Below are 24,800 nucleotides of genomic sequence, written 5' to 3' on the forward strand. Positions count from 1 at the left end.
ATTTTTGGTCTTATAATCTAAAATGGTATGAAAAAACAGATGGGCAGTGTAGATAAAACCCATACATCATGGTGGCCCCTTAGAGCTTTTGTTTGTGCTAAGCAAGGATAAACAGGGTAGTACTTAATCCGCATCCAATTTTTATTTATTTATTTTTCAGATTTGCTTGTTAGTGCACACCAATGTCGGTACACACACACATTCTATGTTAGCCACCCCCACTAGGGATCGATACCAAGACCTCAAGTGTTGAAACAAGGTATCTCCACTCGGTAGCCAGTTGAGTTATGGATATGGGTGTTCCAATTTGATTGAAAATAAAGCCGTTGTAAGAGAGTCCATGCAAAGTGGGTTTGAAAGTTTATAGTCTATTACCTCATCCATTTAAGCAGCCAGGGAGGGGCAGTACCCAGTCGACTTCCACTACTGTGACTTTTAAAAAAAATGATGTGTCATCATAGATGGAAATTGGATATCCCTGGTAGTATGATCCGTGGGGCCCATCATAGCCCATCATGATGTGTGTTTTTTATTCACTTATCGGCTTATTTGAAGCCATGAGTTAAAAAATGAAGTACATCGAATAGGAATTAAATGCCCATCATTTAACTCCTATGTCTCAAATTTAACTTTTGATCAAGCTAATATTTTTACTTTTCCTTCTTCTAAGTTCATGTAGCGTTATAAACAGTCCCTTGACATAGAGTGATGTGCTATCCTCTTTCCTCTAATAGCTTAAGCTTTTAGAGCAAGTGATCGTTTGACATGTATTACCTCCATAATAGTACGTAACTTCTCCGGTAGGGACCTTGAAAATCAAGTATCATTTTACAGTTGTATGGGAATTTTTGTTCCCCTGCTGTTGGCTGTCCGCTTGAAGGCCGCAAATGGAAGGCTAAGATTTGCCATCTGAGAGATTTTGGGGTGACGTCCCCCATAGTGGCCACCGAGAAAATAATGATATGGATTGTCCAATTGAAACCTGAAGTATTCAGGATCCATGATATTCAGTTGGTTCGATGGGATATGGTTTAGTGGTCCAGACAATTGGTTTGATGGGCCATCATAGATGGACCACAGCCTTAAACCCTCTTAGATTGTAAGATCCCAACCATCTGATCCTATCTGTTGAATATGTAATGAAGTTTATATTTCGTTTGTCTATTTATAAGGCACCAATGAACGGGTAAGAATTGCCGTATGGATGAAATATTTAAGTAATGGTCCATCCACTGCAGGGCCCAATAGGCGTATGGTGGCAAGACTCGGACGAGTCCGATACCGCTCATCTGATCTATTTCAATGCCACAAGTCAGCCCACGCTCGACTCTTACTGTGGATCGAGCACAGCACAAAAATCATACCCTGTTGGATAATCTTAACCATACGATTTCGCTCACGGAATTTGAACCACCGAATATTTTCATTTTAGCTGTCCGTTCGATGGGCAATGATTGGACGGTTATGATCATTCGACTGGTGTCGTTTTCCAGCTATGCCCATCACAATTGCTCACACGTATTAGCAATTTTTGTGGGGATTTACCATCATCTATTTACATCATGCATCCATTTGTATCCTGAGGTTTGTTAGAACATATCTGTAAATATAGTGACGGTGCGTTGCGACTTTAGCCTTTGAACCTGGGTTCACATGATGGCCATCTATTCGTATGCTACATAGAGGTCAACAAAAGTTATTAAATTGGATTATTTCAGCCCTTGATATTTTGGATCTTTCGCTGTTAATGTGGACGGTTAATATAAGCTTTATTTATGGAATCAAAGGGTTGAAAGCTCAATCTGAGATTTATTTATGGGAATCCATATCCAAGTTTTGTCCTACCACATGGACCGTTCTGATCATTGAAAAAATCCAAATAAAATGAGTAAATCCAAGACGTATATAACTGCAACACATAGTGATGTACTCAACCTAATCTCTTGTACGTTATTAAAAAAGCTAAAAAAGAAAAAGAAGGTGTTATTTCTCCCAACCAACTTTACCAAACTTTTGTAATTCATGGGTCCGGACGACCCTATCAGTTTCTACTATTTCTGTCCGTTGATCTAACGGTGCCTGAAAAAGATCTGGACGACTTTTCACACCAAACACCACACTTCCCAATATGGAAGTGGATTGGCTGATGTAACATGCACCACCGACATGGGTGGGTACTGAAGAGGTCACTGCCGAATCTGAACATCCCGTACCGGCAAGAATCGGTTGGATTGGTTTTCATAGTAATCATGTAGTCAAAAGAGAAAGGATCACGTGACAATATTCAGATCTGGACAGTTCATCTGGTAGGCACACCTGCAGATGGGCCACTGCTCAAATTTCAAAACGATCAGATTATCCTACCTTTCTGATCAAAGGGATTTTGAGGACTACAAATGTAGGGTTAGAGATGCTGAGAAACGACAGGCAAAGTCACAGATGAAAGGCTAGGATCATCCTATTCGTGTATTTTTAGGTGAAATAAATAAAATCCTGTCCCGTACAACCTTTCCCATCCACAAGCAAGCACAAACGACAACCTGGCAAGTGTACGGGAGATCTGGGGCTTTAAATTGGGTGTGCCAAATTAATCAGATATGTGGGGCTCAAAAATCAGATACAAAATAGTTTGAACGGCCAAAATATATATATATTTTTTCCTAGCCATCCATTTGTTTAGTACATTGTGACCCACTTGATTGTGAAATTCTACACGTATTGCACGTGCCACCGAACTAGTGACTGAAGGAAGATTAAACAATATAAAGTAAACCTTACTCGGCTTTAATAACCGGTTGGAATGGCCACATCAGCATCCGCGGATGCAAGAGATGAGTCAAACATTGGCCTAGGGCCCATCAAAACCAACGGTTATAAACGCATCAAATCCCCCAAACTTATATATATTTTAAAGACTAAGTATACAATAGATAGTGGTATAACACGTGTAACTGGATTACTCCAAATCTAAGCATGTGGGATCTACCAAATCTCAGGTATTGTGTCCCTATTCAGCATCTAATGTATTAATATACGTACCCACATAAAAGAAATGCTCGGGTGCTCTCTAGGTTCTATTAGTTATAGTGCTCCTGATAGCATAGGCTCACTTGGACAGTCCAATCGATTGATCTGAACTGTCCATCAAGTTTAGATACATATAAATGGGCTGAATTTAAAAAATCACTCTCATCGGATGATCTAATCCATCCTTAATTTGACCTTATTTTATGTAGCCATCCTTTTTCCAAGCCGTGGATGGGATGGTTACAACTGTCTAACAAAAGTGATTCTCTAGAATGATGATCAATCCAAGACGGTCCCTACCAAATAGATTGATCAAACTGTTGACTGGACCTTTTTTTTGTAAATGATCTTGGCCGTCGATGTTTAAGGCTATTGATCAAATGGTTAATATCTGTCAGATAGTGTGATGTTTTCATGGTAGCTTCTGATATATGCGTTGGACCTAATGAACATTCAAGATGAATAGATTGACTAAGTGTCCCAATGCAACGAGGAACAATATAACTAACGTAGTGCTCTAAGAGCATTGGAGCATTTCTCTCTGTATAATATTTGCTAACTTCTGCAGTGGTGGAACCATCCAAGCCGTCCATAGAGGTTGGCCCCAGAGTGAGGAGCAATTGATGCAGAAATCCATCCATTCCACTATCGCGTGAGCTACACTATAGAATAATTTATTTATTTATTTATTTTTATTTTATTTTTTAAAAAGCACGACCTCTTATGGAATCCAAAGGATAAGTGGGCACCACCACCTGATTAGTGGATGTGTCTGATCTTTGCACAAGGAGATCTTCGTGGTGGGTCCCACCTATTGAACGAGTTTTGAGCTTGATGTCCTTGGTTTTGTTATTCAAGCCATTGATTTAATGTCCCCCAATATAGATGGACGGTCCCACCAAAATCTCCAAATTTATAACACTCTTGCCCTCTGATCTTTGGCTTTACTACATTGATTGTACCTACAGAGGCGTGCGAACCACGTCATGCACTGTAGGTAATTTGCAATGCCCACGTGTCACATTTCAGGCATCTTGTCTCGTGCCATATGGCTCGTGTCATTTTTCATGCATCGCATGCGGGTACAATGTGCGCGTCACCGTTCGACCATATAGCCACACGTGCCAACATTTCGATAGAGATTGAGTACGAAGCCATTGGTAGACTTGTTAGCCACAAGAGCCCTTCAGCTCTCCCGAGCTTATCTTTCTCTGGCTACAATATATAATCTAATTTGTTACTAAATGCAGGATATCAAATATTTATTGATGCTTCGTACGGACAATGCACAGTAACCAAGTAGTTTGTTATCTCACCAGGTGTGTCAAAACTTATTGTTGCTAGGCAGCCGATGCATAGTGTATATTTTTTACACCGAAGTTATGTTTTTTTAAAAGGTTCACCGGTTATGCCAAAAACTTGTTGATACTAGTTACAACCAGTGCATACCCACCAAACGTACCAAAAACTTATTAATATTTGGTTTTCGATGGCTGAAATGCAGGCATGACAAAATTGAATTTGCAACTTAATTCAACCCGAATAACTAAAACCCCAAGCGTCGAGATAAGCTGTAACACCCTTAACTTTTTAGTACTCAAATGTTACCAATATAATTCAAGATAGTAAACTTGTGTGAATGTATACACCCAACTTACAATATTCACTAGCAAATTGATAATTCAAAATTTGCCCATTCCAACTATTCAAAATTACTTATTGCAATACTTGTGTGAACGTTAAGTATCAAATTGGAGTAGTAGATCACTAAACCACCATTCACCTGGGTCAAACTTGAAGGTCCGTCACTTAACTATCACACATGCACCATAAAACCCCTAATCCGACTGTTAAATCCCATATAGGCAGACCTTATAACTCTAGTAACTTCTAATGATCAACTTGAATATAATTTGGTCATTAGCATGGCAAAAATACAAGTAAATAACCAAAAATTTGGATTTATGGCCCACTTACAAATTTAAAATGATTTAATCCTTCAAATTAAAGCCCAATGAATAGATGGCGTTGATCGGAGTGTGATCCATGTAAATAATCTAGATATTAATAATAATGATGATAATAATTATGTATCTAAATATAAATAACTAATTTACTCTTGCTCGGGTGGTAGACTCTCAGGAGTTTCAACACCCAGTCAAGGGTTCGAGTATTTGGGTCCTTACTCTTACCTCAGTGGTAGACTCTCCAGAGTTTCAACACCTGGTTAAGGGTTCGAGTACCCATAGGTGGTGAAATCCCACCATGGTGTGAGTGTGTGGTGGTGTGTGTGTGTGTGTGTTAAAAAAAAAAAAAAAGGGTTCAAGTATCCATATGTGGTGAAATCCTACTATGGCGTGAGTGTGTGGGGGTATGTTTTTGTTTTTTTTTTTTTAAAGTAATTTATTTTTGATAAACCTATAAAACATAGTTAAAAGAGAGAACCATCAGATTAAATATAAATAATTGATGATTAAAAATATAATAACAAATTTAATAATAACAATGATATTAGAAACAACGTAAAAATAATATTTAATATTACACATATGTATTAGGTCATCTAATCTATAATCTAGCTATTGAACTCTAGTTAAGTGGTCCCTTGGACCCTTTTTACCGTTGATATCCAATTTCAAAATGATCAAACCATCAAACCAACAGAAATCTACGATTGTAGTAAAAAAATTTAGAAATATGGCCCACTTGGGTTTTGGATCTGCCTGATCATTGGTCAGAGAACCTGATTTAGAGCCTCCAAGGGGAATGGACGGAGTGGATCTCTCAAATACATAAAGGTAGAGCCCACCTTGGAACTGAGTGTGTGTACACTCGTCGTGCATCGAATCGGTCAGCCACTCAAAATGAGCGTTGACCCTATAAGTCTCAAAAAGGAGAGATTTTCTCTCCTTTTGTTCCAGCCTGAACCCGATTTGAACGGGCACCGTCCATGTATGATAATCACGACCCACATCCTACAGCTGTATGAGAGATCCAAACCGTCCATCTACTTCGGACGGGAGATCCGACCGAACCCTAGCCACTCCTGTTGTAGGAACACGTGTGCATGCACATGATTTTTAGTGCAAGAAAAAGGGTGTGCAGTGCATTGCCAAAAGTGGAATCTTTCTATGATAGCTGGCAGCGCACGTGCCTCTTCATCCGTAGATCTTAACCATTCATGTAAACGGATCCCAACCCTCCATTGTAGGGTTTCCTTTCTACAGCCAAAGTAGGAAATACGAAAGGAATCTTTTCGTATTTTCTCGCTGGCTCAATCCCAACCACACAACCACTTCCGAAAATTTGCCGAGGCATCTCGTGTGTCCACCCTAGGGCAAGCAATAGCTCTACACGCTAAAATGAATAGCTCCATGAGAAATCTTCCTTTAGTGCGAGAAATTTTCGTGACCGAAAATACTGAGACCTGTCATTAGTGTAAGGATTTTGGCAGCTAATGGTAGGCCCCACATCGGTTAGTGGGCTCATCCAGTCCATTTAAAAGGGTCGGATCAGAGGATATGGCCATAGGAGAAAAGTCACAATGGACAGCCGCATCATCTCCTTTGTTAAGCTGTGAAAACCTATCACCTAACGATAGGGCCCATTTTCTGATTAGGGTCATCCATTCGATGGGCCATGGTGTCAGAAATCCAACTGTAACATTGGATTATAGCCATGCAAACACGACTGAGCTAGATCATCTCAAAACCATAGGATTATGCAACTAAAACTTGTAACTAATCCCTGGATTAGTTATATCCGAACTATCTAGAAACCATTTAATAAAACCTATAAAAGGCCGCCTATTTAGGGCAACCCTTTCCAAAAATTGGAAGATATAAAGAGATGAAAGAAAATGCCATTTCTAGAATCGCACCACGCCGAGTCCACTTGTCCGAGTCCGTGTGAAATCGGGCAAGTTGCATCGAGTCCAGTTGTTGCACAATGACGGAATAAAAAGGAAGAAGCTAAAGAAGAAGAGTAGAAGAGATGGAGGAAGAAGAGGAAGCAGAGAATGGAAGATAAATCGGGAGGAGATCAAGAGGGAGACTGTCTGCTCGAGCGACTCATTGCGTTCGAACGAGTCAAGCTGTGTCGGTTGAGTTTGCTCGTCCGAGTTCAGGTAGTGATGGACTTGCTCGATGAACAGGAAGGAGGAAAACAATGAGAGAGAGAGTCGGCTGCCCTCCGAGTTTGTCGAGTCTCCATATTTGGTCAGATTGAGCCTTCACAGAGTCGAAGTAAATCGTCTACTCCCTAATTTTTGAGTTGGTTGGGTCCAACAAGATGTTGGTCGTGGGTACGTTCAGGGAAGCAAGATGAAAAGAAGGAAGAAGAATGGAGAAAGAAAGAAGAGTGGGATGGGATCGAATACTTTACTGAGTTAACTCAGCGTCTGGCTGGGTTCAGATCTACCATATTCAAGACACGCTGATTGTTCAAATTGGGAGAAGAAAAGCAGAAGGAGAGAAGAAGTTTGGGGAGAACTGCATCTACCCTTATTATTGAGTTTTCAACCAAGTCGACTTATCCTCGGCGGTAGTTTCAACTCAAGCCTGTTCTAGCGGGCTTTTGATAGGACTACAACGTAGGATCTTTTGCTAGAGGGCTATGATTGCATCAGAGTTGAGTCACTCCTACTTCCTCGGGTTATTTTGGTAAGTCCTTTAGTTGACTAAGTGATTTCTAGCTGAAACTAACCTTAATTAGGTAGCTAATTGCAGTTCTTTTAGTCCATCGGCTCGATAACTAACTCAGTTGATCCTAATCGCATCAGGTTTGGGTTGATAAGGTTCGGATTAGGCCAAGACGAGTCGATCAGAAACAAGTCAAGTGTAAACTTAGTTTGCAAGGTGAGTCAACTCAAAGGAGGTGTGTTACTGTAAAACCGTACGTTAAAAGATCAAGTAGGATTTAATTAGAACTTAATTAAGCTTGGTTAATGTCTAACCTTTGAACTTATATGTAGGGAAGATATTTTCCCCAGTTAACAATACTTAGGATACAACGTAAGCAAGTAGATCCAACTCTAAGGTGAGGGTTACACTTCAAGCTTTTCTACATCTTGATAGTTAGCCTCGTTTATTCATCTTCGATTATTTATCTTATTGATTGCTTAATGTGATTTATTGCTCTTATTGATTTTAATTCTTTATAAATGATTGATGAATTAGATTTAAATTCAATTATTTGAACATGCGATCAAATTTAAATACCTCCATTTTAATTTAAAACGATCATTTTATATATGCATGTGCTATCGATATTGGACGTGACTTAATCGATCATTCATGATTACTTAATGGAATGCTTGGAAGTCCTTAAACTAGTGGCCATTCTATCTAATAGATTAAATGGAATTTCTTTGTTGTGTACTTACCATCTTGTGGATCATTTGTGCCTTTACAACTTTGATTGGCTATTTGCCTTTTGCGGCTTTGATTGGTTATTTGTCATTTCTAGCTTTGATGAATTATTATTAAATAACCCTTTGATGGTAAGTTTCACTCGTCGAACTGTGATTGGTCATTAGTTAATGAGGTTACCTTCAAACATCTCATTTGTTAGAGTCCCATGAGCTGGGGGATGGTGGTATGGGACACTATACCCGAACTGTCGGCCTATGCTGAGTGACGAGCCCCCCATAATGACCTTTGAGCTTTCTTAAAATGCCTATTGAAAATTAGCATAATAATGGTTGGGCTAATTATGCATTTCATGGCATGTGGACTTTAGTGGGTAGTCGATGTAAGACACGAGATTTTTTTGGTCACTATTGCCCGTAACATAGAGTATTTTACTAGGTGATCTAAAGTTATTATCGCGTGCATTCAAACCGCTATGGGTTTTCCTTATTGCATGGACTTTTCCGTGTGCCTAGTCCTCCATAAGGCATACCTTTGAGTACTTTTCCGGGATACTAGTCAACCTTGGGTGTCCTCGTTGCATGGTCTTTTCTGGGTGGCTTGTCCTCCTTAGGGTGTACCTCTAAGTACTTTTATAAGTGACTAGTTCTCTTTGTGCTACATTTTGCCAGCTGGATGTCCATCCCCAAGTCTGTGAGCATGTGCATGCATTCATGCATTTAAACAAGATTATCTTTGTGGAATTTATTTAATGAATGCGTATCTGACGAGCCTAATCTATTTACTGTGATACTTATTGTGAAATATTTGTTATACACTAATCTTGACAACTATGCTTAAATATTTTGATGATACGATAAATCTTAGTGGTTATACCTCACTAGGATAGCTATTGACGCTATCAAACCGTATTCAGTATGCATGATACGTTGATGATGTATGGGTTGACTCCGGTGCATCACATGGAGAGATCGATGACTATGCGGCTCTAATTTCTAGTCTACTTTTATTATTTGGCTATTAAATCTTTAGTTATGAGACATTGGTTTGTATAAGTTTGCGGGCAACCACGAGAATATTTGGTTATGTATATTTGGACTTCCTCTTATACTTAGTTTGTTTCTATTCCGCTAGTTTACTAATTCTGATAAAGAAAAAAAAAATGTACTTAAAATTTGGACTGTCTCTAAAGGTTAACGCTCGGGTTTTTTGGGAAAACGAGTAATGTACTCGGGTTTTGGGAATCGAAGTGTTACAGAGGCAGACAGGTGATATATGACTAAGATCTGATAAGATCAGCCGACTATTCAGTCACTCGCTCAATGTGTAAACAGTATCAGTGATAGTCAAAGGGTAGGGCTTGTCTTCTAATGATGGTTTACACCTTGCATTCCTTACGAAAGGATGTTTTGTTATAGATAAAGTAAAATGAGAAAGGGATTCTTACTATCGGTTGTGAAGAACGGCCGCAAGACACATTTTTTAATGTAGAACTGAATCCAGCATACGAGTGTACACTCAAATTATAACTAAGATTATTAATTATTTGATTAACGCTATGGATTACACTAAGGAATGTAAACAACAAGCTAGAAGTAAATTATTACACTAAGAAATATAATTTACTTGGTAGAAAAGTAGAAAGTGATTACAGTAGGAAATGTAATTAACCGGTAATTGAAAGTATAATTGAAATATAATATTTGGTTTTGATTGAGTGGGTATGAGATAAAATATTCCTCTTGCATTCTTCTCTATTTATAACTTTACTCTGGTCATATAAATTATTCCCATGTTCTGACAATTGTCATAACCGCTTCAGCATTACTTGCTTTTCTTTGTTTGTCCTTCTGTCATCTGTCCTGTAACTGCTTCTTTATGATCATTCTTACATTGACCATTCGAATGATGATATGGTATTGCTCGATGCGCTCCAACTGTTACCAAAAAATCCTCTCCATATGTCTTTACAAATCTTCAAAAACATCACGCGAATTCATACAAATCACACGTAACTTACTCTGATTGGTTCTGGTAGAGAATAGTGACCACGAGATGAACAATAATACAAGCAACTTTCTCACCCATCTTATACTTATATGGGCAGCAATTACTAGCTTCATGAAGCGTGCAGCACACATGGAGAGAGAGCTCCATAGAGATGGAGGAACGGCTCTGAGTATAGTCCCAAAAAGCGCTGGCTCGACTCAAAAGTCTGTCGATTCACCTTTACTCAGCGAGTGACTCGTGACTCCTACTGAGTCACTCACCCCAAGGCAAGGATTTAAAATTAGATATCTATGTATTTGTTTATTTAATTATGTCATGTATTACTTATACAATTAACTATTTAAAATATTTGTTTTTATTAAACTTCATAATTTTTTTATTTGCAATAATTAAATATTGAGTTGACAGGGTCTTCAAGTCAACCCCACATCGTCTTGAGTTTTGGGCTTTTTGAACCATGTGTGTAAGTTCATACAGAGAGGAGAGCAAGCTAAGCGGGTTTGCTAAAAAAAGATTTAGATGTATTGCAATAAGCTAAATGGTTTTGTCTCTTTTGACAATAAGAACGTGGGACCAAGTGCCCATCTGATGTAGGTGTAAGTATACGTACGTATGAGTGTGTGTGGTGTAGCTATGTGTAAGAAAAATAAATAAATTATGTGAGGACTTACCCATTGGATTATCCAATCGATAGAGCCGCCTTTGAATTGGGTACGCCTGACAAAAGTCTCAAATACAATACTTCAACCCTTTGATTTTACAAATGCTCCGGTCACTGTCTATATTCAAAGCAAGAGTCAAATTACCAAAGAGTTGAAATAACCTATTAAGCGTGCTTTAAGCGGCTGTATAGAGGGACGATTTGAAACACTGAAAGATGAGCCAAATTCAAAATCCAAATTTCCCATGTATCTTATTGCAATCTGTCAAGTTGCATTTTAGAAAACCTCTGGCAAAAGATGATGCGGCCTATACAACGTAAGAAAAGAAAAGAAAAAATAATATATATATATATATATATATTGGAAATGGTTTTATGCGGTCGACCTCGTGGGAACTTTTCATGAGTACGAGCTATGTGGACCCCACCTTGATGTGTACCGAACATCAACACCGTGCATTTGATGGGTCCCCTTTAAATTATGGGATATCCCAAAAATCATCTGTATACGGTACTCAAGTGGGCTATATCCTTTAAAATCACGTGAAGACATACCTAAAACATATAAAAGCACTTTGTGGGGCTCACCTAAAATTTGGATGCATCTGAAACCTGATCTGACCCCTCATCCACGTGGGACACACATAATGGATGGGCTGAATTTTTTAACCACATCTCAGTGAGCCCAACAGATGATTATGAATATTTTAATGGGAGGATAACTCCTCTCCACTTTTATATGTGGTGTGGCCCACACAAGTCATGGAATGACTTGATTGTTAAGCCCGAGGCCCACTATGGAATGGTGCATCCGACTGATGGGGTAGATGTTCCACACGCATCACGGTAGGGCCAGATAGCTTGACCTCATGGGAAGCTCCCATGAGGACGACTGCAGATAACCATTATATATATATATATATATTCAACCGGCGCACTTCGAAAATTCTCTAATTATTCCTGAGCTATCTTAGAATTCCCTTTCAATGTTTTATTAAATCTCAAACCCACTATTATCCCAAAGCTACATCAGCTAAAATGTCAGATTGCTACTTATATTATATGCTGTAGAGATGATATATAGGTTGAGGCCCGCATCTTTGCACGATGCTCACATGTTTCCCACTGTTCCGTAATGCAGACGGTTGAGAAGAAAAATACAACAATGGTCCACATTCAACTGAAAGAAGTGGCTCACGTCTCTAACACTTTTTCACGTAGGTAAACTTTTGGGGGCCCTCTCCACCATCCGTAGGACCCAACAGACCAACGGTCTTAAATTGCAGAAACATGGGCCCTGCTTTCAAAATCGAAAACCCTTGGACATTTGCAGAGAGATGTGGGCCACCACGCATCATGCAATCCCTCCTACGCTGTATATATATATATATATATATATATATATATATATATATATATATATATATATATAAAATACCAAAAACATGAGTGCCACTGCCACCTATACCATCCCTCTAATAAAATATGTATGTGCATACTATATTGTATATAAATAATATGTTAGTTCTGCACGATTTAAAATGATGGTCCTCAGATGGCCCACTGATGTACAACTACCCAATCCAGACCATTCAAATTTCGGTTCCATTGTAGATGGATTATATATCTAAAGTGAGTGCTTTCTAACCATTCAATTGACGCCTATTAAATGAATGGTTAAAACTAAAATAGTTGGTGGTCCAAATTCAAAGTAAAAATAAATAAATAATCAAATGGTTAGTGTTATTTTCCCGGTTCATTTTTTTGGTTGTGCTCCATCTACAGTTGTGTAAGCCATTCTGGCAGTCTGGACTGCCTTGCAATATGCCATGTGTGCAATTGAAGAGTTTGCACCATTTTTTAAATTGTGCAAGACTAACAGAAAAGTATAACCCTTAAATAAGATGTCCTCATCAATCTAAATAGATCTTATATTGCACGTAACGTTATATATAATGATATATAATAAAATAAAGATTTAAATATGATACTAAAATATTAGTAACCATGATGCATCACTCCATGCATCATGCTTCCTTATAGAGTATTCACTGGACAATACCTAAAAGTTGGTTGATTGGTCTATCCTAACCGTCCAAATGTGTTTTTTTTTTTTTTTTTTCCTTGTGCATGTGAACTTTTACTGTGCCTAACTGACACATGTGGCAAATATAAGGCACTTAAAGATTAACAGTGGCACATGTAAAGTACGTGGAGCGTTTGAATATAGACAATTGACTATGTTGCACATCTACAGCTATAAAATATTGTGTTCTCATATGCACTAAGGTGGGGTAAGCTTTATTCACCTGTGTCAGTTTTTTAATTATATATATACATATATATACCAGCATCTAATCTTGAAAACACATCATCTTTATTTTACTTGATTATATTTTTACATTTGACAAATGATGTAGAAGCTGATAATCTGAGATTATTTATATAGAACAGTACCAACCTTGCATTAATGGCCATTTGAATGAAGGGTTAAGATCATTTAGAATATGTGTTTTGGGCTATGGCCCATTTGTTAACCACCACTAAACATAATTTCCTCCATGGTACGATCCCATGATAACTTGTCATTTAGATCTGTCCATCCATTTGCCCCTTGAAGCTACCCAAAGATCAAATGATCTTATCCGTCTGGTCAATGGATTCAAATAAATGGTAGGAAGCAAAGTAGTTAACAGTCGACTTCCATCATTGGTAGGTTATTAAAATTGATGATTTTTGATTGTTTAATAGATGTGATTTTTGTAATATCCACCATCCATTGTAAAACCCAGTAGATGAACAGACGTGATTGATATATCATCCAGCGACAGGTACCAATCTCGCCTGATTAATTCTCATACAAGACTTGTTTGGGTGTATGGAAAGCTCACTCAAGTGTTGTGTTTGGATGGGTGAATAGAGATTCGGTGGATGTTGGAATTTTGAGTTTCGATGACACTTGCTGGATGTTATTTTCTTAAAGAGTGGACCGCAAGAGCACGTATTCAAGGTCTCAGCTGTCAGATGTACCAACATTACATACATGCATGAGATTCAACCCTACAGTAATTGGGTGTTAAAATACAAACATGCACTCATTTGGGCCACGCATTATCGGGTCACATCATACACGGTTTAGTTGTAATATGCATGTGGAGTAGAATGCACATCTGTAGTTGCCTTCTATACAAACAGCCGCATTCCAGCCTACTCAGACAACGTAATTTTCAGTTTCTAAGTCAACCTGTTCTAATGAATGCCCTTAACTTAGGGCCTGTTTAGATTGATAAAGATTGAAAATGACCATATTAATTTAATGATTGAAAATCAAGCACGGAAATTGCTGGTTAATGAATAAAGAAATTTATAATTATTACGTTTTTCAATTGATTATGGGGAAATCTCAAACCCAAATAAACACATCAATGTATGTATTTGATAATTTGATATTAACTATTATTATTATTTTTTTAAAGTGCCATTGTTAAAATTTTAACACCGATAAAAGCACAACAATGTTAAGCCAAATGCAAATATTTTCAGAAGATAGATAATATATATATATAATTTTTATTGCATTATTATGATAATCTTCTGGTCCAAACAAACTCTAAAGCCTTTTTTGTGCATTATCAAAACTCATGTTTGGAGAAAAAAAACCTTATTTTAACAGGAAACAAGGGTTAATTGGCAGTTATTCAAAAACCCACTTGAAAACATAGTTTTCAAGATTAACTGGCAAAATAGGAATTAAATTGCCATCCATCCGAAAATCAATCGGATTGGTTTTCACCAACTAAATGAAAACACTGATTTTGCTCTTTCAAGTTGCATCCAAACAGCACTAAGGAAGATTAAAAATCAAACATGTCCATGAACTAAGGGGTTGTATGGATGCGTGACACGTATGTTCGTGTCCAAGGGCTTTTTTCAGCATTTGGATGTAGCATTCAAACTAGTGGGAGAGAGGGACGCCACGAAAGGGCGTTCGGAAACGTACAGTAGCACAATGTACATATCATGGTGAAAGTGCTGAGCCTTCACGTGACAACATGGAGACAGGAGGTGGTGGGGTCCACAAAGCATGGGCTGTAAGGAAAGTTTCCACCACTCGATATCATGCATGCAGAGAAAATTCTTCGTGCTCTGATCAGGAATCATTGGGTAAGATGATGGATGGGAATCCTCTCGAGCATCTGTTGTACGCATCCAGGCCTCCCACGTCTAATGTGAAACATCCACTCTGTAATTCACGTGTGTCCCTAGTTTTTAGGTCATGTGGCTAAAATTCATCCAGATCCACAACCGAGGTGGGCCACGCCACAGGGATCAATGGAGAGGGATGTCAACCGTAGTTGTGTGTGGGGCACACAATCATGTGTATGATTTCATCAGATCCGTTCATGAGGTTAGACTCGCCCAGATGAATATGTATTCGAAGAATCATCGTAATCGAAAACTCTGGCAGGACACACTGCAGGAGATTATAGGTTTCACGTCTGATTTTACCGCATATCGTGGCCCATCTTAGTATCAATATGATTTTTGGAAGGCACGGTAAAATTGAGAAGACTCAACTGACGGACGAAGTAAATCTTAGACTTAGAAAATGGTGGGACCCACAAGTGTTATAGAGGATTCCGGACCGTGTGTATACGATCCTTGGCTTTTGCATCGGAATTTTTTTTTTTTTTTTTTTTTTTTCTGATGAGCGGTGGATCTAAAGTAATGGGCTTCGGTGGATACCTGACCGGGGCCCACCATGATGTATCTACTTTAAATCCACGCCGTCCATCCGTTTTGACAGCTCATTTCAGCGAATGAACCAAAAACTGAAGCAGATCCAAATCTTACGGGTACCACACCAAAAGAACCGGTGGTGATTGAATACCCACCATTAAAAATTTTCTATAGGCCACCGAGATGTTTATTTTCCATCCAACCCATTGTTAAGGTCACAAAGACCTGGATGAAGAGACCACAAAAATATCAGCTTGATCCAAAACTTTCTGGCCCACAAGAAGATTTTAATGGTCCATCATCACTGTTTCCCGCTGTGTAGCCCACCTGAGATTTGGATCTGCTTCATTTTTCGGATCATTTAAAAATGAGATGTCAAAACAGATGGACAGCATGGATGTAAGGCATATATATCACGGTGGGCCCCATAGTCAAAGATCTACCGTAGACATAGCCGAAGTAATCCAGACGGCTCGTCTACTGCATCCCAACGTGGATATACCATACTTCAAGAATCTCCTTGAAAAGGAAAATCACGGCTTTTTTTTTTAATGGCCTAAAAGAGGATGGTTAAAAAAGAGAAATGAAAAAAAGAACTTACATTCATTGAAAAAAGCACAAGATACAAAATTTAGAGGGTATGGTAAAAATGGACCATCGACAGAGGTAGACAACAGACTGGTGTCTTGGATCACTGAATCTTGGACCCATGTGTCAGAATTAAAAAGATAGGTCAAAATAACTTGTATCTGTGAAGAATTTTCCCAATTTTGACAAGATTCCTCAAAAAGTAGCCCAGCGCTATTAACTTTCCTGCGTTTGGCCATGCCCGAAGTGATCAGCTTTAGTCACAAATGGTGTCACAGTCAATCTTCAAGAGCCCTCTAGGTGTCACGTGCGAATAAGAATAACAGATAAGTATTGCATGTGCCATCATTAATGTTAGGGTTGTTTGGCACTGTAGATTTGGTGGGATTTGAGAAGATTTCACATTCCCAATCCAATTGCAGGATTTTTAATTCTCTCCAAGAGAGGATTTGAAATCCATGGTGTAAGCTAAGATTTTATCTAAGATCTTCTCCTGAGCTGCATGTTACGTGCTACCATACTACTACTCCATTCGGCATTTTTTTTTAATTTGTTAATTGTTAGCTTTTTACTACACCCACTCTCAGGTCACAATAGGGGTACACATCGAACCGGTAGAACCGTGGAACCGAACCGGAACCGATCAAACGGTCTGGTTTGGTCCGGTTCCATAGTGCACCCGTTCCGTTCCAGCTCCAAAAAACAAAGAACCGTTTGGTATGGTTCGATTCCAGCTTAGGGGTATGTAGAAACGAACCGAACCGTGAACTGAACCAAGGATCCCTTCTATTTAAATACCTCTGGAGTCTTGGATTAGATTGATTTTGGAAGTTTCTATTCATACTAATACTGATGGAGTTTTACACACGAAACTATGATTCGGGTCCCTCCCCATTGTTCAAGTTGGAATGGCCCACCTGAATTGTGTGTCTGGATGATTTTTGGCCCTATAGGTCTAACATTGAGGGGCTCATGGATGGACGAAGTGGATGTCACACTCATGACATGGTGGGGTTTGGGTGCTTTACCTGCTGCCTAGAACAGGTGTGGGATGCGATTCCGGTCCCTTGTCCTCGAAGATTCTCACCCGCTTTCTCTTTTACTATTCTCTCAATAGGTACTATCATCTCTTGGCAGTACATGAGGCATGGTGATATGTCAATCAGATCCGTCCATCTACATGCCCACACAGGGGATAACCAATGGTTGAAAATGATCCATCCATCTACTCTTAACTTATAATCTCTCTCTCAGGCACACAAGGACCTTTTATGAATGGGCCACAACCCAAAATTTTTCACGATCATGCAATCCTAACAGATCAGGTTGGAGGATTTTCTTTGCATACGGTGACGACCATTGATCAGTCATGGAGATGCGAGAATTACCTCATCTTCAGGTGCTTCCCACATTTTATTTAAAAAACACATTACCAAACCGTGGAACCAATCTGGAACCAAATCAGTTTTCTCGGTCCAGTTTCGGTTCGGTTCTGGGGTGTTAACGGTCCGGTTCAAGTTCTGAAATTCCTAAAACAGTATGGACTGGTTTGGTTCCGGTTTCACCCTAGAACCGGACCGAACCAACCCGTGTGCACCCCTAGGTCACACTTCACTATTAGTCACCCCCACTAGGGATCGATACTAAGACCTTAGTATTGAAATGAGGTATCTTTCACTCAATTTATCACTTGAGCTATGAATCCGGATGTTACTAATCTATTGGGCATGTGGCTCATTGATGATATCCCATAGTAATCAGATTATCAATTGCATCGTTAAATTACTTCAATAGAATGATTTGCACAATTCAGACATTCTTCATGTGAATCAAATGTTAAAAACCATTGGTTAATCACTCAAATGTAATTTTATTCTTATGACCCATATGAGACTTGCAATTTCATTATTTTCAGCCAAAGTATATATTTCACCGTGCATATTATAATCATTGTGTCACACATTACCAATGTACAAGAGTTAAAGATATTTAAGTTTATTTAATAAGTAAATTCAAATCCTTGTAAATATGCCATACATAGCTACTATTGGATTACAGAGATTCTGAATAAAGGGTGAAAGCACATCCGAGTTAACCCAAATCCAGGGATTCAAATCTACGGAGCCTAACCTTCTGCATTTAACACGTTCTATCTTTACTCTCTTTCACTAAGAATTCAAAAAATTAGTAATTGGACACCTACTCTTTAAAACAAGACTCATAACACAACTTCTCTACGAGTAGTGGGCTCCGCATAGATGGAAGCTGACGTGGATTATTTAAATGAACTGATTTTTAGTGCCGTTTTTAAGCAAAAAAAAAAAAAAAGTCTCTGACCATGCTATTGGGTGGGTGGATTCTATCCTGTATCAGCGTATCTTTGATGAAGCTCTAAAGCCTCCTCCACTACTCATTAGTTGTAAATCACTAACCATACAGACCGTTGCATCAGAAACATTATTTTTGTGCTCTGATGCACCCACTTAGTGCAATTGGAGACTGCTGTTCATTGATCTAGACCGTTGATTTCTGCAGGCTCTGTAATCGAGGGATAGAGAAAAAGTTCTATTAAATTAGAGAATCCTGGCCACGTCATCTTCCAAATTCTTCCACACCACTGCTGTAATTTCCACTTAATCATCTACATTTAGGCCTCCCATTGACGGGTCAGGAATCTCTGAATTTGGAGATTTATCCATTTAAATATGTGGCTCATCAGATCAACGATCTGGATCAGCGAGCCATCACTCCTATATATCTAGTGCATGTGGACACTTGTCATGTTCTTATGCACCAGGAATCATGAGAGGTGTATGATTCTTTCAATTTCAAAGGCATAAGCATTAAAATAATGAGAGGAACTTTATTGTTTGTCGCTTTCTTATGCTTCACTGATCAAATGCGCACTTTTTATACACGTGGCAAACGATTGCGAGGTCTGAATTTATCATCTGGTGGTCCATACCTTGGAAATGGGACATATCAAAAAATTGACATTGACACCATCTGTTTCTTTCAATGGAGTGGTTGTGACTGTGATATCATTGTATATTTTAAGGTATGGCCCACCCAAGACATCCCTTCCTGATGAATGGTTCAGATCCCGTCCAGATTTTCTCTCATTGTGAACAGGACGTCCAATATTTATACTGAGAAAAGTAGGCATGCAACGTTGCATGGATATTATAAATTACAACGTTTTTAATTTTATGGTAATGTATCATTTATGTGGTGCATCCGACCGGTGAAAATAATGGGCCATGTCATGAAGATCGCCTGGACCATAAAAAAAAAAAAAGGAATTCTAAAGGTTAGATGTAAACACACGTAAACAGAATTGGACTATCAGCTGTCCGTTGGTTTTCCACGGTGAAGCTAGCCTAATGTATGGACAGTTCTGATGCGTCCTACCGTTTCCACGGCTCAGATTCTATAAATCAGTGATATATGGGCAGGGAAGATGGGGTTGTATGTAAAAATATCCATACAGACGTATGCGAACATTTCCTCTTTACGCTAGTTAAATCGCACGTGTAGAGATTAGGCGCTGTAAAATCAAGTCTCTTTCGATGGAGAGAGCACCATCTGGAACACAGAAAAGTGGGGCCCATCCATATGTCATCTGGGTTTACTAAAACACCGTCTAGTTCAGCTGGGCATTGCATATTCCGTTGTTTATGGATTACACTAGAGGAACCATCTCTACCGTCCAATTAGCACACTTCCAGCTACTCAGACCGTCCAAACGATAGGCAGCCTTTTTGCTGGTCTATAACCTCTTATATTCTAAAGACCGTCCAAAAGCAGGTACGAAGTTTAGGTGTTTAAGCATGTGAGGGTAGGCCCCTCCAAAAGGTGACAAATCAATTGTACAGAACGAATCAAAGGGCACCTGCGGCTGATTGAACGGTTGAGATGGCATAAGCTCCATGCTCCACCACATACTTTGATACAGAATCTTTCTTCCTTGCTTAACCATATATCTTTTATATGTTTTATTTTTATTACGGATAATTTTCAGAAATTCTACATTGCACTCAGAGTACTTATAAGTTGTAGTGCTCCAAGTTAGATTGGGACATTTAGACATTTGAATTCATTGACCTATATTGTTCATTATGTCCAACACAAATTTTATGGATTACCATCCATATATATTTCAAAAGAAACCAATGGATATTATGTACTGATCAATGGCCTTTAATATGGACGGTCAAGATTGTTATTACAAAATAGGTCCGACCAACAATTTGATCCAAATACTTTTTAGAGTCCATCATGGATTGCTTATGATTCTAAAGAATCACTTTTGTTCGACAACCGTAGACATCCCATCCATAGCTTGGAAAAAGGATGATTAAAGAAAATAAAGCCAAAATAAAGGATGGATTAGATTCCAATCAGTACGATTGTAGTCAATGAAATATGTTCTGGATCTAATAGACCGTTCAGATTGAGTGATTGGATTTTCCAAATGGACCAATGCAACTAAGACCACTTTAACTTGCAGTACTATGAGAGTACAAGAGATTGGTAAGTTTTAGTATAGACTCGTCGTACCACCCACCTTATTTTTATTTGATCAGTAAAAAAACCTATATCAATGAGTTAGACCTTTATTTGTATGGTTAAATTCAAAAAGATGAATTTTTTTATTTTTTTATTTCACTGCTTTACCCTAAAAATAAGGGTACTCTAAAAATCTACTTTAATAAGATACATTGTCAGATAACGAAGAATTAAAAAAAAAAACAAACAAAACATAATAGGGATGCACCTACAATACTAATTTTTTCTTGAATTTTATTTTGATAGATGAAACCACCGGGTCGCACTGTCCCAAAACCAGCTATGCTGCGTTGGCGCGGCTTCATCCACCAAGGTGGATGGGATCCCTATGTGGAGCTCAGCGTGATGGATGTATCTATATCGTCCATCCGTTTTGAAACTCATTTTAAGACATGATCTAAAATATGAAGCAGATCCAAATCTCAGGTGGACCATAGTACAAGAAGCAGTGGTAATCGGCCATTTACTTCTCATGGGCCATAAGTTTTGGATCAAGCTAATATTTGTGTGATATCTTCATCCAGGTCTTTGTGACCGTATAAATAGGTGGGTTGGTAAATAAACATTTCGGTGGTCCCATTAAGTTTGTGATGGTGGGGATTCAATCAAGACCGTTTCCTCTGGTATGGTCCACCTAAGATTTGGATCCAGGTCTTTCTGACCGTATAAACAGGTTGGTTGGTGAATAAACATTTCGGTGGTCCCATCAAGTTTTTAATGGTGGGGATTAAATCAAGACTGTTTCCTATGGTTTTGGTCCACCTAAGATTTGGGTCCGTTCGTTTTTTGGATCATGCCATGAAATGAGCTATAAAAATGGATGGACGGTGTGGATTTAAGGCACATATGTTACATAGGCCCCGCAGTTAGAGATTCATCCAAACCACGCCCCTGCTAAGCTTTCCACGTGGCAAGGTGAGTGCTTGCCACGTCAACGTTCCGGGCCAAGGCAGATATGAAGGGAGCGGACAGCGGACAAGTATTACGTCCTACCCCCGCCCGTCTCCAGCTGGGAACGGGCAGGACCTTCGAGTGGCCACCTTTATATATGTATCTTATCTACACCGTCCATTTATTTTTTCCTATAATTTTAGGTTATAAGCCCAAAACGAGGTATATCTAAGGCTCAACTGGACTACACAACAGGGATTAAACTCTTACCGTTGAAAACTTATTGAGGAGCACAGAAGTTTTGGATGGAGTTTATATTTGTTTTTTTTTTCTTGATTAAGGTCTATGTAACTTTATTAATATATTGGATGGAAAATAAACATCACAGTGGTCCCTACAAAAGTTTCAATGGTGAGAATCATTATCACCTCTGCTTCCTGGGGTGTGGTCCGCTTGTGCCTGTTCTACCTCATTTATTAAATTATATCCTAAAATGATAAGAAGAAATGGATGGACGGTGTGGATAATACCTGTAAATCACCGTGGCCACTCAAAGCCCCCTCCCGTTCCCAGCTGGAGACGGGCGGGGGTAGGACGCAATCCGCGCTTTGAACAAATCCAACTAAAAATTAGGTTGGGTAATCCCACGTGCGCACAAGTCCAAACCTCGTGCACTCCTACTCGCACATGTGTTGAATATATAAAACTGTCTTATTGTGCTGGTGCACTCTGGTGGGCCCCAGTACCAAACAAATGGATGACCCAACCAGTTTCTGTACCTGCGTAATTGTTTCGAAAGCAGGCCCAATCTGACATATTAGAGCCAGAGTACCACAGAGGGTCCACATGGATGGGCTGGTTTGATTTTTCCGGACCAGCACATGTGGAGGAATGTACAAAGGTGGAAATAAACGAATGTGATCCAAAATACATGTCTGGTTGCTTTACGTCAAATAAAAATTATAAAATAATAATAACATCAACTATATATAAGAGTAGCTCGCGGAAATTTTGCCTACGAAATTAGCTTTACTTAGGGATGGCAATGACCCGGGTCAACCTACGCCCAGGCCAACCTAATCCTTTAGACCTAAGGCCGGAGACTGGTCCAAGACTGACATTGGCCTAGCATAGCAAGCCCAAGCCTGACCTAAAGGAAAATTTTGGTTGGCGTGGGCTCGACCCAACTTAGCTTGAAAATTGATAAAAATGACTTTTTAGGCCGGCTAAAATGACTTTGGGGTCATTCATGCAGTTCCAAGCCCAGACCATAGGCCTAGCTGATGCATCTAAGCCGGACCCAAAAGCTGAGTCGGGCTGACCGGAACTTTTGGCACCTAGAAGGGTAACATTGAACATCTTGAGGGCGTGGCAAAACATTAAATCAAAAGGGTATGTTGGTAAATTGAAAATGCATCCGTACGGTAGCTTACATTTCATTTCACATGTGAAAGACAATGAACGGTTCATATTTTACCACAACTGCCAACTTTGTCTTTCCAGAAGTAGCGCCCTCCATTCTCTCTCTTCACGTGCGTTACACGTGTCATAATAAAATAACACCACCTGCATTAACTTCTTATTAAAATACGTAGAAACCATTAAATAAAAAATATTCCTCGCGAAGGATGAGAAGCGCTTCGATTCTTTTATACAATATAATATTAAAATAAGAGAAGGTCCCAGGTTAAACCGGTTGGACCACAAGCTACGGTCCATCCAGCAGATAACTTCTAACATTTTATGTGATTGAGACATCCAAGACGTTGAATAGGTATTCCCTAAGATGGGATTGTCCAGTGTAGAAACATTCACATCTATTCATTGAGTGGGCCACAGTTATCTTTTGTCATTTATCAGTGGCCATGGATTTTTCTGTGGTGTGCCGTCCTTGATGATTTGATGGACTAATAGCATCGTTGTGGATCAATTTTTTTCAAAGGGTTGGATTTCGCACGGACATGAAAGATTATTGAAATTTATCTACTGAATGATCATTACTTTTCATCCAACCCGTTGGACTTGGGACCTCATATTAAAATAATATCTTTTTTCTTTTCTTTTCTTTTCTTTTCTTTTTTGTTCGGTAGTGTGTTATGGGTACCGTTGACGCATCCGTCTTCATGCACGGTTGATTGAGCGGCCACGTGACCTTGTTGACGCGGATTGGTGGTACACATGGCAGGTGACGTGGTCCCTTGATAACATCCGCAAGCGAGGGAATGAAAGCCCGCGGACGACAAAAGAAGAAAGGGATTCACGTAAGTGGGTCCCGCTAGTGTGGGGAAGGACGGTGGGGCCCACATCTAACGTGGGCAGCATTTACATCTTTGGTTATTATTTAACGTTAGATTAGTCGCGATTCACTGAGGTGCGGCACACATTAGGCCTGGATACGTGCCAAAGATCCAGGTCCACGGTGCACGTGTTAGAGATCTGGCCCATTCATCAGATAGTGCTCACTATGAACGTGTTATATGCCCAAGCTCGGGGAATTCGGCGATGACGTGAGCCACACATGTATGTTGAATTTGGAGCGTTGGAATTTTGTAACTGACCGTCCGTCTTTCTCATACAATATTGAGAATCAGCATTGTTTTCGGCCCATCGCATATTTACGATGTAGTGTACCTTATAACGCTCCGGATCTCTTCCACGTGTGCCTTCGATTTAAATCTGACATATGTCCCGCACCTCGTGTGAGCGGCTCCTCTCTGATATAGATCGCATGGGGCTGTAAGATTTTTGATGGCAGGAAAGCATGGGAAAGTGGAGCTGGCCGGATATAATTATAGATCCAAGCTGACCAATGAGAGTCGAACTCGGTGCCACGTGGCAAAACTATATTATTTGAACACGTCTCAAGGAGCCAGACATGGACCATCTGGATTTACGGTTGGAACTCTTTAACAGCGCGAGTAGAGAAAAGCAGGAGGAAAGTATAA

This window comes from Magnolia sinica, chromosome 13 (assembly GCF_029962835.1).
Source record: "Magnolia sinica isolate HGM2019 chromosome 13, MsV1, whole genome shotgun sequence".
NCBI classification, from domain to species: domain Eukaryota; kingdom Viridiplantae; phylum Streptophyta; class Magnoliopsida; order Magnoliales; family Magnoliaceae; genus Magnolia; species Magnolia sinica.